The 14383-nt window shown below is 47.6% G+C and overlaps 1 protein-coding gene across 18 annotated transcripts in view; it reads left to right on the top strand.

Moving 5' to 3' along the window:
- MTSS1 (MTSS I-BAR domain containing 1) overlaps nt 1–14383 on the top strand; it is a 124512-nt gene that overhangs the window by 74920 nt on the left and 35209 nt on the right. The window lies entirely within an intron of this gene.

Raw genomic sequence — 14383 nt, 5'->3', positions numbered from 1 at the left:
GAGGGAGCACAGCGCAGGAACAGAGCGTTTCCTTACAGCTGCTGATCTCCTACCTTGCTGGCCAACAGGCACGTAAATCTGAGCAGAGCTTTCTTTGGAGGAGAGGTGCAGGTTACAGACGGCTGTTTTGTGATCTACAGGGGGCGAGCTGTGGTCTGGCATCCCGCGGGCTGCTGGGAGCTGCCCCGTGTTGATTTCCCTCCTTATATCCATCTTTTTGGTGGGGTGTTCTCATGTCTGGTGGCTCTTCGTGTTACTAGGATGGGTCCTTGGATGCTTCAGGGACTTTTTCCAAGGCAACAGAACTGCCTCTGGGAGACGTGGATGCCACGTAGTGACAGAAGGAGACAAAACCCATAAAGGAATAGGGAGGACAACGGCATCCTGCTGCAGATCCAGAGACCCACGGTTGTCTGCACTGTGTAAGGCTGTCCCCAGTCACACGTGCTGCAAACACACCACGTCACCTTGTCCCGAGAGCCGAAGGAAGCTGCCTGTGATCCTGGGCACGTCACCCACTTGTGCACTGCTGCCTGCAGAAAGCAGGCACCTCGCCCAGGAGGGCCAGGTGGCTTGCCTGGATTTCCGATTGACCTTTTACTTTAAATTTAATTACTTTAAAACAGGCAAATCACACAGCACTTTAATTTTTGGCCTCTACCTGGTTGGGAGAGCATCGCTGCGGGGCAGGGCGGCGAGGAAGGTAGGTGCTCACCTATCAGCAGGACTCCCTGGAGGCTGCTGCCTGCAGGGACAGGCTGGAGGAAGGTAGTGCCCTATGGAAAAATAGCTTCTGCAAAAAAAGATCCCTTCACCTTTCTGCAAGCTCATGCCTTTTTCATACTAACTTTTTCTCCCCTTTGCGAAAGGCAGTCGAACTTCAAAGGAAGCCGTGCCGCACCGCCTGCTGCGTGCACATTAAGTTGAAAGCAGAAATCTTCTCACGTTCGGTTCTTGGTAGGAAAAACGTCCCTGGGGATCCTGGCTCTCCTCCTGCCCATCGTAGCTGCTGACTTTACTTGCAGGAGCTGCCTGCAGTTAGGGGAAGGGGGGAGACGCTGGATAGGTAATTGCTGATGCTGATTTGTACCTATTTTGTGGCTTCAGTCACCTTCTTAAGCGCTGTAAAACAGGTTTCATTTTGTTTTCCTAGCAGGTAACTTGCCATGTCTCTGCAGCTCAATATGTTTCTTTTCATACCTACATTTTCCCCCGGCTCCCCTACATTTTAGCAGATCTGGCACAAAGCGTCGTTAGCAGATACACGGGCACTCCTTGAGCATGGCTCCGTTTACATTAACGTTGCACGATTCGTCAGTCTCTGAAGGATTTTTAGTGCTTCCCATCTCCGCTGCTGCAGGATTTTGCCACATCTGGATAGTAAAATAATGCACGGCATAGAATATATCCCACGTGTATCGCTGTTTTATCGTGTGCTGCCAACTGAGGTGCCTTGTTCTTGCTTTCTTGTAGTCTGTCCTGCGAGCCGTGCCTTTCACAGCCTTTTGATTCTTTTGGAAGCGGCCAGATTAACAAGACTAAATACTTTCTTTGGGCAGTTTTTTTTTTCTTTTTTTTTCCCTTCTTAACTATAGAAATACTGCTTACATCAAGACCCAATCACACCGCCCTTCCTCTCGTACAAAAAACCAGATCTTTGGGGGCTATCTTTTTAATTGACTCATTTATTCTCCCTACTTTAAACAAACTGTTAACAAAATCTAGGCTAGAGCCTATTTGCGAGCGGCTGTATCTGAAACGGATTGCAGCTGGACAGATTAAACGTGGCAATTATTTTTTTGCTGAAGGCATGCCCTTGAGTTCGCTCGGGATGAGTGACAGCGCTGGTGCCTCCGAAGACAAATTCCGAGATAATCGGCGCCCGCGCGAGTGCTGCATTGCAGTTCTGGGGAGCTTACGTCACGAGCAGACGCTCCGGCAGCTGAAATGCTCCTCGGGAGCCTGGGGAAAGAGTGGCTTTAGTACCGTGGAGCGACACATCTCATCACCTGCGGTTTCTGGGCCTCTTACCCTGTGTCTCGTGCTCTTTGCACAGCGCGGGCTTCATCAGCTGCTCGCAATTTGTCTCAGAGCTGCACAGAAAGCTGAAAGTGGCGATGTCGTGACGGGGTTTTGGTTTGGAGGTTTTTTTTAATCCTCCTTTTTGTGTCTGTGTGTATTTGGACTTGCACGTACCGTGCTGTGATTGGAGCTGTTCCGCCCTTTGAACCTGCCTGCTTTAATTAGCAGCTGGCCTCGCCTTGCTCTTCCATGGGTGGAAGAGGCGCAACCGGCCCCGGTGTCGGCACGGTGTGCGTCTGGCTCTGCTGGCAAGCAGTTCGCATCCATTTTTCCACAGATCAACTGGCTTGGCAACCTGCAGATGTTGAAAGCGTTGGGTACTGATGCTTGAAATAGAAATGGGCTCCGAGGAGGGTGTGGGACGGGAGGAAATAAATCAGAAGCTGCTGTTGCATTGGAGGTCTGTTAAGACTGATGATACGTCACGCTCACCGGAGCATAACTTCAGAAGCTGACCATATTAAAAATGAGCACATTAAATAAAAAAAAAAAGATGGAAAATCTTGCTTGTATCATGTTGTTAAGGCTCATTTTCACGTCTGACCTGCTGTGGTACCAAAGTTAGTTACTAGGCCAGGTGTTCCGCTGGTGGCTGGTACAGATCGAGTCTCTCGGATACAGGTTGTGCCTGGCCTAGAAATGATGTGAAAAACACGTGTGCATTTTTCTTTTTAACTGCAGTTTTGAATTTGCAGAGGTTTTGGCCTACGTTGACTCTAGGATGGCCAGGAAAAGGACAGGCTCTGAGGAGCAAGAGCAGGATCTCATCGTTCAACCCCTCCTCAAGAGCTGCCTGTGCTTCACTCGGGGGCAAAATGATGTGAGGAACTTTCCCTCTTTCAAGGAGCTCCCCTTAAATAGAACCCATAAATTCTCGCTGCAAGCTTTGAATACAGGTATGTGGAGAGGTGTTGAAGAATTTAAGTGCAGGTGACCTGCTGGTGGGTGCATAGCTAGGATCTGCTTTGCTCTGTATTGCATCTGATGGCAGGGAGCGGCTGTACGGCCGTAGCTGGAGGCTACACACCATCGCCTTGAAAAACATGGCTTGGGAAGCTCTGCCTTAATGCGTCGCCACCTGCCAGGGTAAGGCAGGCAGCTCAGTAACTGCCTCTCTCGTTTCAGAGCCTTTCTCTTTTCTCTAGACTGTATTTTCCCCTTTTTCTCTAGACCGTATTTCTCGCTGCCTTCCAAGATTTCTGCCTTTCAGCCTGGGCCAGGGCTGAGCACAGCGGTGAGCAGCAGATGGATCTGAGTCAAGCTTATGCTTGGGGATTTGGGACCAGAGCCCAGGTCTCAAAGCTTCCAAACCCTGGGCACTCTCACAGCAGTTAGCGAAGGAAAATCTCGTAATCTCTCTAGCTTGAATTTTTCACGAGGCCTGTTTATTACAGTGGGCTCTTGAGAACACATGGCGAGCCGACTTTCTGTTGGCTGTTGCAAGGCTTTTCTCCCCCAGCGTGTCCAGCAAAGTGTCACAGACGTGGGATGTCTCAAACTAACCACGTGCAGATTTGTGTGTGTGTGTTTGCAATTCGTGAGCAAACCGTCCCTCGTGTTGACCATCGTCAGGAGAAGAGGTGGGTGAAGTGATGGAGGGAAGAGAAACCTTTTGTGTAACAACACCACTGAAATGTGGGAACGAAATGTAGGAATATAGGTTACACGGTGCTAAATCAAGGTGGTCTCTGGGGGCAGTAGTTAATAAATTCTGAGTAGGAGGTGACCCTTTCTGAGCACCTTCCTCCAAACTTTAATTTATATGCTCGTCCTGCGCATTACGGTGCTTAAAGCCCAGGTCAGAGATCCTCCATCCAGCTTTGACAGTTCCTTTTGTCTTTAATAGACAAATTAATAGCAATAGATCACGGCCAACCGTGTGTTGTAGGTGAGGGTTGATGAGGTCTGCTTGGAAGAACAAGGGAGCATCCGAGCGTGCGAGGAGCTGTGAGGTTTAGATGGATTTCCTGCATTACCAGAAATGTCAAATGACCAGCTGCATGGTTCTGTGCTCTCAGGCTCAAATCAGCTTAACCTTAAAGCACCGTGAATTCATTTTTTGAGAAACTGTGAGAAATACGGAGAAAGTAAGTGTGCATAGGTGCATTTGAAAACGTTCATGCTTGAGCTGGCTGCTTTTTTTTTTTTTTTGCAAGTGACCTTTAATTGGGTTTGTGCCATTTTGAAAATACCATCATGTCATTTGTTCCAAATTGGGGTGTGACAGTGCTGTTTTATGTGCTGAAGGTGCATGTTTGAATTCCTTTGGCATCAAAGCTTTTACTTTGATGAGACAAATAAACGCTTTCCACGTGAACTTACGGTGTTACGTGGATCAAGCAGTGTCAGGGGAGTGCAGCCTCCCATCAGGCAGCTTGGAAAAATGTGGTTTTGAACTGCTGCAACAGTGAACTCTGGACTTTAGGTAAGGAAAACAGTTTTGACAGTGGCACCAGGCAGCAACTGTAAGAGGAGCCCAGGTATCTCGTCCCGTAGTGGTGCTCAGAGACAGACTGGACGAGCTCCCCAGGAACCTCCTCGAAGCTGGCCCCATCTTGAGCAGACCACACGGCCTCCCGAGCTCCTTCCCAGCCTGAGCTGGTTTCTGTTTCTCTTTTTTTTGTTGTTTTTGTTTTTGTTTTTCTCATGAGATGCTTCAGGAAAGGACAGCTGACCAAACACCTTGCACCAGTATTTGAAAGGGAGCAGCTCGGACCCCCGGGCTTTTCTGTGGCGGAATCCCCTCCTGCTCCTCTCCTAGCGGCTGCGGCATGGGGGGAGGCACAAAAGGTGCTTTGTGCTGCACCGAGGCAAAGGCTAAAGAGATTGACAAGCAGCGCTGCAAAGCAACTTTTGTGGGTGCAGGACAGCTTCTGCTCCCCTTTCAAGGCTTTAATTTCAGGATTTGCAAAGGCTTGTTCTTAATTTGTCTTTGTTTTCCTTCTGTCTCTTGATTTCTAGTCTTTTCCCTTGTCTCAAACCTAGATTTCCTGAAGCTCCTTGCAGTTGTTCTTACCGAGGGAGGTTGGGTGGTATTTTAAACCTTGCCCTCCTTGCACATGTGTTACAGACCTGGTGTGCATTGCATGTGCGTGCATTGTAGCAGGAACGTACGGCAAAATTATGTGCGTCTGCTGTCCCAGCAGTCAGAGACCAGTTCACCGTAGTCCAGCGGGGCCTCTTCAGAAGAAGAAATCCAGTTGCTCTGTCCTTACAGAAAGAGATAAGCACGTGCCTGGCATTTGCATGCCAATCAGCAGTGCTGAGTGTCTTGCTGCCCGCCGGAATGCCATGCTTGTAGTGCTGAACAACTTTGCAGCTTCATTTGATCTTCTCTACGAGATGCGCTTGTTTCTTTTAGTGAATCAAAGAACCCTCGAAGCTTTTCTCCTGCTGTACTCTTCATGGTTTAAGCAGGCACGCTTCAGGTTCAGCGTGGCAGCTCGGGTTGTTTGGAAGGATTTGTGGGATAAGCAGGAGTTTGCCTGCAGAGCACAGGAATCTGTGCATGTGAAGCAGCCAAAGATCCAGGGAGCGTGGTGCTGTGTTTGTTAGCTGTCTGACCTGAGCTGCGTGCAGCCTGGCTGGTATGTGGAGCTTGCATCACCGCAAGTAAAGGAGAAAATGCCAATACCTTTTCTAAACTCAAAATTTAGACTTTGCTCTGTCTTTCTGAGTGCGCGTTTATCGAGTGTATGGCCAAAATTGCAGAGTTCTGGCCTCTCTGTTTGGAGATGACCATCCTCGTTTCACTTTCTGTAACAGGTGGAGTATTTCCACCCCCCCCCCCCGCCCCCGTTTTGTTTTTCTTTTAAAGCAAGTTCAGTGTTGTGTATCAAATTCCTTCATCCTGTGGGCTTAAGCAGCCAGCTGGTGTCAGACCCATGCGGTGATACTCTCCCTCGTTTTTGTGAAAACTCATTAGATCAGTGTAAGGTTGATGAAGCTGAAGTTGGAAATAAGCAGGATGCTGCCAAAAAATAAAAGGGCATATCAGCGAGGACAAAACTGACTGTTAGGGAATTGACATGATGAACAGCACGACAACTGTCTTTAGATACGGCACTGGGCAAAACGAGGTTGGGGGGAATCTGGGTGATTGCAAACACCAGGGCCTTGGACTCGTGTCCTTTCATCATCTGCCATTTAGTGAAAGCGATGGGCAGGTTCTCCGTGTTTCTGCTGATTTGTCTCCTCAGTTTTTGAAGGGTGAGTCTGGAAAGACTGTGCAGTCTCCAGTCTTCCACCAGGCTGTGTTGAAATGAGTTTGGGTAAATACATTCGTGAGTAAATCATGGGGGATGAAGTTGAGTCAGGAATATTTCAGTCCGTATAGGAGACAATTTTTAAATGGCCTTTGGAACACACAGGGCAGCCACCTTGAGAAAGCACCGGAAGGTTTTACTGCCTTTTGAAGCCCCCTTACATACCAGTTAATGTAGATATTGCTAGCACTGGGCGAGGGCAGGAGCCTGCCCCGTCAGGAGGGCATCCATCCCTGACGGGGACAGTAAGGCACTGTGCGTGCTTCCGTGTGCCCTGGGCCTTCTGACGGGTTGGTGTCACCGTATCTCTGCATCTCTAGGTGAGACTTTACAGCCTTTCTCTAAATCTTCTTGAACTGATAATTTCTTAAGGAAGCTTTACACGATTTTGGCCTCCCTGCGTCCTTCCATGATCCTCCCCTCTGTTCACCAAGTCGTGCTCTGCTGGAAGAAGTGACAGCGGCGTAAAAATAGCACTGCCTTGTTCTGCAGATCTGCTTGCTGTGGAGTTTCGGTTAGATCTGCTGACTTGGATTTAAAAATATTTTTTTTTCTTCTGCTTTTTGCACCTGCTTGTCCCGGTCGCGCTTCATTTTGTGTTTTGGAGGCAGCAGCCATTTGGCCGTAGCTGAAATAAATGCTGGCTGGGCTGCCATCGGCAGCACAGGTGGTTGGGAGACCTGAGCGAAGGAGCTTTTGACTTCTGGAGCCAGAGGTGTTTGCCAGGCTGACAGCTCAACTCAAAGGGAAGAAATACGTCGGCTCCTCACGGTCTCGGTGGAGGCTGCAGGTTCAGAAGCACAGCGCGCATGATGTGAGCGCGCGGTGGAATTGCACTTGGTGTTCCAGCCCATTTGCTGTAAGTGTATTATCCCTTCCCCTCATTGAATGTTGCTGCAGTCTAATCAGATTACATTGCAGTTCATAGCTTCGCCCAGACGAAATAAAGAGCTGTACTTCAGAAGAACACAGGGATTTTGAATTACTGCCTTCTTCACACGTCGCGCTGACATTAAATGTTCATTTAGAGTCGGATTCATGAAGGTACTGAGATCAATGGGTCTGGCTGTCTAAAAGGTTTGAACTGAGCCTTTGTCTTCTGGCCATCTGGAGCACACAGTGAGCATCTTCCTGGGTGCAGCGAGCCGAGCATCCCTGCCTCTTTTCCTTAGACCCAGCCCAGCCTGTGCCTCGGGTCCGGCTGCTGCCAGCAAAATGAGAACGAAACGGCACACGGGCTTGGCCTCGTGTTCTTCGGCAGCTTCAGGAATCCCCTTTTCATTATAAAGAGGCCTTTTTATTAGCACACACGGTTTTTTGGAGAGAGTTTGAGGTTGATGACTCACGTTGCCTGCCTCCCTGAAGCCGTTAGTGGGTGTAGCGCTTGGCATAACGCAGTTGGGTCTGCTGAGGTTAAGGCTGTTAGATGTACGTAGCTGTTCACGGGGTGATTTCAGAAATGAGATTGGCTGTACATTAGAAAAGTAACGGGGAAAAGGTATGGACAATAATAGTGGCCACAGCTTCGTCGTGAATACAGATGTTGACTAGACCCTCTAGTTTTCAATATGGAAATTATTCGTATTCCAAAAAATAAATGTAAATAATAGTTCTTGGAAAACACAAGTGTGGTATTTGCTCTTCTAAGCAAATCTGTTTCTAATGATGCAGTATTTTTGTGGCATTAAAACCTTGCGGTGGAACTTTGCATTCAGAAAAACTAGCAACAAGCACCTGCAAGGAGAGAGGGATTTCCTGAAAGAAATCTCCAGATTTAGTAACAGAGAAGCCCTTCTGCGTGGGCCGTTCCTGCTCTCCAATACGATGTCACAGTTCAGTGATGCGTCTTGTATCTTGGAAATTGGTGAATTGGTGACAGACTCACTAATTTCTCCAAATTCAAATCACTACATCCTGCAATAACTTGATGTAAAGCTTCCCAAAGCATTTCCAGCCTCTTGCATGTGCGATAAGCCCTTTTTAAAAGTGGAGGGCAACACGTGAGCTTCTCTGCGTGCCTTGAAGGCTGACTGAACCCAAATTGTCCAAAGATGATAGCAGGGCTGGTCTGTGACCATATTTAATGTGCCTGACGGGCTGAGAAGAGCCTGTGCAGTGAACTCTGTGTGCACGGGTGCAGTGCTGACCCTGCTTGTGTAATGGCAGCCCTCGCGTTAACTCCCGTGGGGCTGGGCTTTGCCATTTGTGCCCTGCTAGGAGAACAGCTGGGGCAGGCAGAAATGCTGCTGAGCAGAGGAATGAGCTAAACCAGAAGAAGTCATAAGAGCTTTTGTGCACATCCTTTAGTGTACTGACTGGAACGTGGTCAGGGGCTGTTCTCAGGACTTCCTAAAACTGGTGGTTGCCAGGGCAGGCTGTGTGCTAGGGATATTCCTTTTGCCTCCTGTGCTGCCTCAAGTTGCTTCTTCCTCCGTTAAAATCAATGCAAATGCAATTTCAGATCCTGCTAGGCTCATCCGTGAACAAATGCTAGTGTCTTCTTCAAAAGAGAAAAACTACCTCATAGATTTTCTTCTCAGGATCATCTGGTCTACGTGGACTTCTAGCTAACGTGACAAGTTCATATCAGGCTTCTATAAATAGGTTTTCCAAGTGGCATACCCAAAAGAGCACTCTACAGAAGCCTGCAAAACACTGCAAGCAGTCTTTTGCTTGCAGTGACAATGACAGAGCTGCGGTACATGACAATGGTCTGCCACAGCTTTTCACTTGTATTAAATTCAGTTACTCCTAAAAAAAAACCGAGGTGACTTTGACCTTGACTCTACATTTGTAGATCCAGTCTTCTCTGAAATATGTCTGAATTGAAGCTTTTTTTTGAAATACTTCAGGAAATGATTTTTTTTAAGCTGGTTTTGAGCAGCAACCTTCAAGACTTTGCCAAGTGCTGCTCAGAAAGGCTTTTAGTTGTAGGAATAAAGGTGTCCTGTTTTCTTTTCCGGCATGGCAGATGCTAAACAGCATCACTCTGTTGTCTGCAGTTCTTGGTCTGTTTTTCCAACTTAAAAGCCTTACCTGGAAGCCACTGACTCACTGAAACATGAAGTGCTACCGTAGCTCCCATTGTAGGTTTCTGTCCCGGTGATGCTGCTTACAACCCGTGTGCTGATCACTTTTAGGCGAAAGCCCTCCTTTTTTTCCCTGTCTGCTGTGACACCCTGGCACCGATCCCATCATCCTTGGGTTTCATCGAGGCATCTGCATAAACAGTTGTGCAAGATCAAGGTCCATGCCCTCTGTAATCAGTGGTGGAAACTGCTTGCTCTTCTAACAGCGTGAGTTTGTATAAGGGTTGAGTAATGACCATTAGCTTGAATGTCCTACTGTTAGTCTTCCTGTCATAGCCTCTGTGTTCGGAGGTGTATTTAATAATCTCGCCTCTGTTCAGCTCCTGCTTTAATCTTAATGGAAGCCTCTTCCGATAACTTTGAAATGGCACAAGTATTACACCCGTTTTTCATCATTCTCTCCTTTTTGGAAAAGAGGGAAATGGCTGGCACATTTGGACTGTGCCCTGGAAGATAAAGATGAGCTGGTTAATAAGTTGGAGCCTTAAAGGCGCTTCCTGAAAGGCAGTCATCTTGTGAGCCTGCTGGGGTTGCTCAACAGTGAAGCAAGAGGAGGAAGATAAGAGGTCGATTGTAGGGAGTTGTTTGGCGTACACAGAGGCTGTGCGGTCGTACAGCTGCACATTTCATCAAATAGTCGTTTCCTTGGTCTATGATCATTATTAAGTACAAACATAATGATTCTAATAAAACAATTGAGTCTCTTCGCTACAGTCTCTCCCTGTTGTCTCTCTGCAACGTTGAATGATAAGCACGCGTCAAAGAAAATCATTTGTGCCATTATAGTGGCCTCATTGTAGTGCCGTGGTCCACAGGCTTTCGTTTAATTATCTTACATGAAGACGGTTTTTGGTCTTTCACAGGCTTAGGCAGGAGTAGGAAAAACAGGGAAAGTGAGAGCAAAAGCATGTTTGCCTTGCAGAGCTGCCTTTTACTTATGAGAAACGTCTGATGTTATCACCCACTTTCTGATCAAATTTGGCAGGAGCGTTTTGTTAAGCCACTTTCTCTGAGTGGGAAACCTGATGAATACGGCTCTAGTCTCCAGTTTCAAAGTATTACTTTACACCGTTCCCAAGCATTGTTTGCCTTAATGGATGAGTTATTGTAGATGTCAGAGAAGCAGATAATTCACAGCCTCATTTTATAAACAGAGAGCCCAAAGCACAGTAATTTAACATGAATAGCTGCAGGGCAGTGAATAGAGCCCAGGTCACCCACCCAGCATACTTCTGATTTGATGAAAAGTCTGCTAATCTGGCCTCTGTGTTTATCTTCAGGAAATTGTAACTACTGGAAAACGTCATGAATTTTTGCCAGGGACCTGCCTGTAAGCAGCGTGGAGACAGGCTGTACTTTTAGCCCACTCCTGATGCAGTGCTGTTCCAGGTGCTCTGTTGGCCACTGGGTCTGTGTTGATAGCACGAGTTGTCTCTGCTTGGCTTGCTGCCTATTTCATGGCTCTATCCTTGAGTAAGCGGGCAATTGGTCACTGCTGGACCCATTTTCTAAGATAAGCCATAAAGGAGTTTGGAGGCTGGGGCAGGTTTCTTACAGCTCTGGCAATAAACATCGTACTGGATTTTGAGAACTCGTTTGTCTTGTACTTGAATGCCAAGCTGCACATCCAATACAAGGACTTGTGCACACATTAATGCTGCTTGTAAGGTCAGTCTCTGTTTGTGGAGTGTGCGGGTTGGCAACCCTTTCATTCTGCAAGTTAACCACTACTGTAAATGCTGAGTGATAATTTATAGAAAGCATATGTTACTCGCGCTCACCAGGGCTGGCTGGCTGGAACTGAGTAAAAGCAGCAAGTCCAAACTACCCTCCCTCATTATGTTTGGACATTTTCAAACTGCTGCAGTGGTACAAAATGGTTTCCTTCTGCCAATTATGTAGCCAGCTGATCTTAGCCCTCCGAAAACGGGAGCATTGGTGCCGTGTGGGTTGAGATAAACCCTGTGCACTGCACGTGATCCTGCACGGGCAGCTGAACGCTTCAGAAATGGGCCCGGCGCTCATATATCATGGTGTGGCGAGAGGCCTGCAGTTCCCATTTTTTGCCTTCTCAGGAAGCATTTTAATTCTTTGCAGATAACAGGGTTGGGAACGGTGAGGTAAAGCTCTGTTTAACTGCGGTGCTGTTGGCGTGCTTCAGTACGTTGAAGTGGAGCGGTGTGTTTCAGGCGAGGGAGGTGGGCCTGTACTGCACTTCCGTCAGTCTAGGGGCTGATTTTTAACAAGGGACTGCTTGGAGCCCCCCAGAACGCAATGTTTAGTTATATCTGAGGAGGTGAGACTTTGAAAGGCTGCTGCTGCTGTTTGAGCATTCGGAAACCCTGCCAGAGGTGATCCGAAGGCTCTGGGCTGTCGCAACTGTGGAGGTGCACAGGGACACCTGGACATGGTTCCTGCCTCTGCGGATCCAAAGAGCGCATACATTGAAAAGCCCCTTGCCGAGGTTTCTATCTCCTACACTTAAATAGAATCCGGGAACATTGAACATTAGCTTTCAAATGGGAATTGGAAGCACACAGCGGCTCGATGCAGCCCCACTCCCTGGTGCTGCAGCTTTCAGGGCGCCTGCCCCCGCCGCGGCTGGCTTCACGGCATGCCCATTAGCTGCCTGTTGCCGTGTGAGATGGCAGCAGGCTGCGAATGAGACGGCCCCAAGGAGTAAAAACAAAGCTCGCTACTGTCTGCGTCGAACAGCATCGCAATTGTTGTGGCGAGAGCCTGCGTGAAAACTAAATGGTCCCATAGCAGGAGGAGCACAGAGGGTGGCTGGGAAGCCTCTACAGGGGACGTGCCTTCTCTGCGAGCCTTATTCTGAAACTTTGCGGGACTGCAGAAATCTCGTTTCCAGGATGGCCAAACACGGTTTCTTTTTTTCACAGAATCACAGAATTATTTAGGTTGGAAGGGACCTTAAAGCCCGTCTGGTTCCAACCCCCCTGCCAGGGGCAGGGACACCTCCCACCAGACCAGGCTGCCCAAAGCCCCATCCAGCCTGGCCTTGAGCACCTCCAGGGATGGGGCATCCACAGCTTCTCTGGGCAACCTGTGCCAGGGCCTCACCACCCTCTGAGTGAAGAATTTCTTCCATATACCTAATCTAAATCTACCCTCTTTAAGTTAAAAACCATTCCCCCTTGTTCTGTCCCTCTCTGCCCGTGTTTTTTGTTCATTTGTTAGCACACTTGATTGTAACCAATAGTGATTTTTGCAGAGGAACAGCAATCCTTTGTTTTCATAGCCATTTCTAGCAGTCGTGTTCCCCAGGGCTGCTTTGGGGCAAATTGAGCTCATAACGTAGGTGCTGTTCAGGAGGGATTTATGCTGTGCACGGCACGCCGAGCAGCACCCCCAGCAGCAAATGCTTGGTGAGAGCTGGTGCCTTGTGAGTTCAGATCACCTCGCTTATCCTCTTCAGCGCTGGCTGATTCCCTGTAAGCCTCCTCACGGGATGTTGAAAGCAGGTGGTGTTAAAACAGAGCCTTGCCACCCCCATCCCACTCCCCGTGCCCACTTCTGGGTGCTCAGTGACCCAGCTGGGTGCCGGCCCTGCCCTCCCAAACTTCCCAACGGCACAGCTCCTTCCCTCTCCCATGCCAGTTCCTAAATCCATTTTCCGCACCACCTTGTTTCCAAAACATAGGGACATTGAAGCTTTTCAAAACTGTTCTTACCATTTTCCTTCATTTTGTTAGCGTCGTTTTTATTCATGGAATAAAATTGCCATCTTAAATTTCCATGCTCTTGTAAACACTTAGGGATAATATGAAGTTTTAAAAGCTGGGAAGAACCAATAACCCCCCTCTTCCCAATCAGAGGACTTTTTTCCCTTGAATAACCTTTTTCTTCCAGGCTCTAGTTGTTTTGTTGTTTCGTTAACAAGCAAATATAGAGACCTAATTCTGCAGAGCTGGATTGCTGACCTTGCCCATCCATCTGTACTACTTGTTGAGTGGATATATTTATACGTTGGTTGCTGGTGGTTCAGTTAAAATTCTGTTACTTTGCAGTTTCATATTAATAGTTACTGACCCTTGTTTCCTAGTGCCTAAAACACATGGTGCCTTATTTCCTATTTATTGTTCTAAAATGACTCTTCCTTGTTTCATACATTGTGCGTAGGAAAGCCGTGTTAAATAACCATTGTCACTCTTTAAAATTGAAGGGTTTCAGCAAGTTTTTCAACGTGACTTTTGCTTGAACTTGATTGACCATTGCTCTACCGATGGCTCTGGAAGTTTCTGGTTCATTCTGCTCCATCTCTGCTGTCGTTCTGCCTAGTTAGCCTCCAAGTCACTTTTATTTCCCAGTGTCTCCAGAAGAAAGCCTGTCTTTCAGGACAGAGATATGCTTTTCATTGGGGACATTAGCCTGTTCCTCTTGTTGCTTTCTCTCAATTTTTCCTCTCCCCATCTTCTGTGCTGCTTTTTGGGTTACCAGAGTCCGTGGCAGCTTGTGCTTTCAGGTGCCGCATCACTGGAAGAGACGGGTGTGGAGCCAGGCTGGGTCCTGATGCTTTCCTCAGCCTCCCGTACGCAGCGAGCCTGCAGCTCTTCCGTGTTCCCAAATAAGATTTCAAAAGCTCCTTATGAAAACACGGGTAATAGGGCAAGTGACAAAAGATTTTCTGTTTATCTTTTAGGACAATGGAAAATACCAAATAGCCACAATTTGTTCCAGTCAGTGTCTTTGTTCCAGAGCCATTTTGGGGGCACAAGATTTAATTCTGTAGGAATGCAGGAAGACGGTGACTTCTGTTTTCATGCTTAAAAAAATAAATAAAATGATTAAAGTTATCGAGTTTCTCCACTAGAAAAAATATTTTTTACTTGTGCAGTACCAAGTTTAGCAAAAAAAAAAAAAAGGCAAAACCTTAAGAAAGATATTTTCCTGTATGTTACAGCCTAGGGTTATTTTAGTAATCAAATG

This window comes from Cygnus atratus, chromosome 2 (assembly GCF_013377495.2).
Source record: "Cygnus atratus isolate AKBS03 ecotype Queensland, Australia chromosome 2, CAtr_DNAZoo_HiC_assembly, whole genome shotgun sequence".
Lineage (NCBI taxonomy): Eukaryota > Metazoa > Chordata > Aves > Anseriformes > Anatidae > Cygnus > Cygnus atratus.
This window is presented reverse-complemented; position numbering and strand designations above follow the sequence as displayed.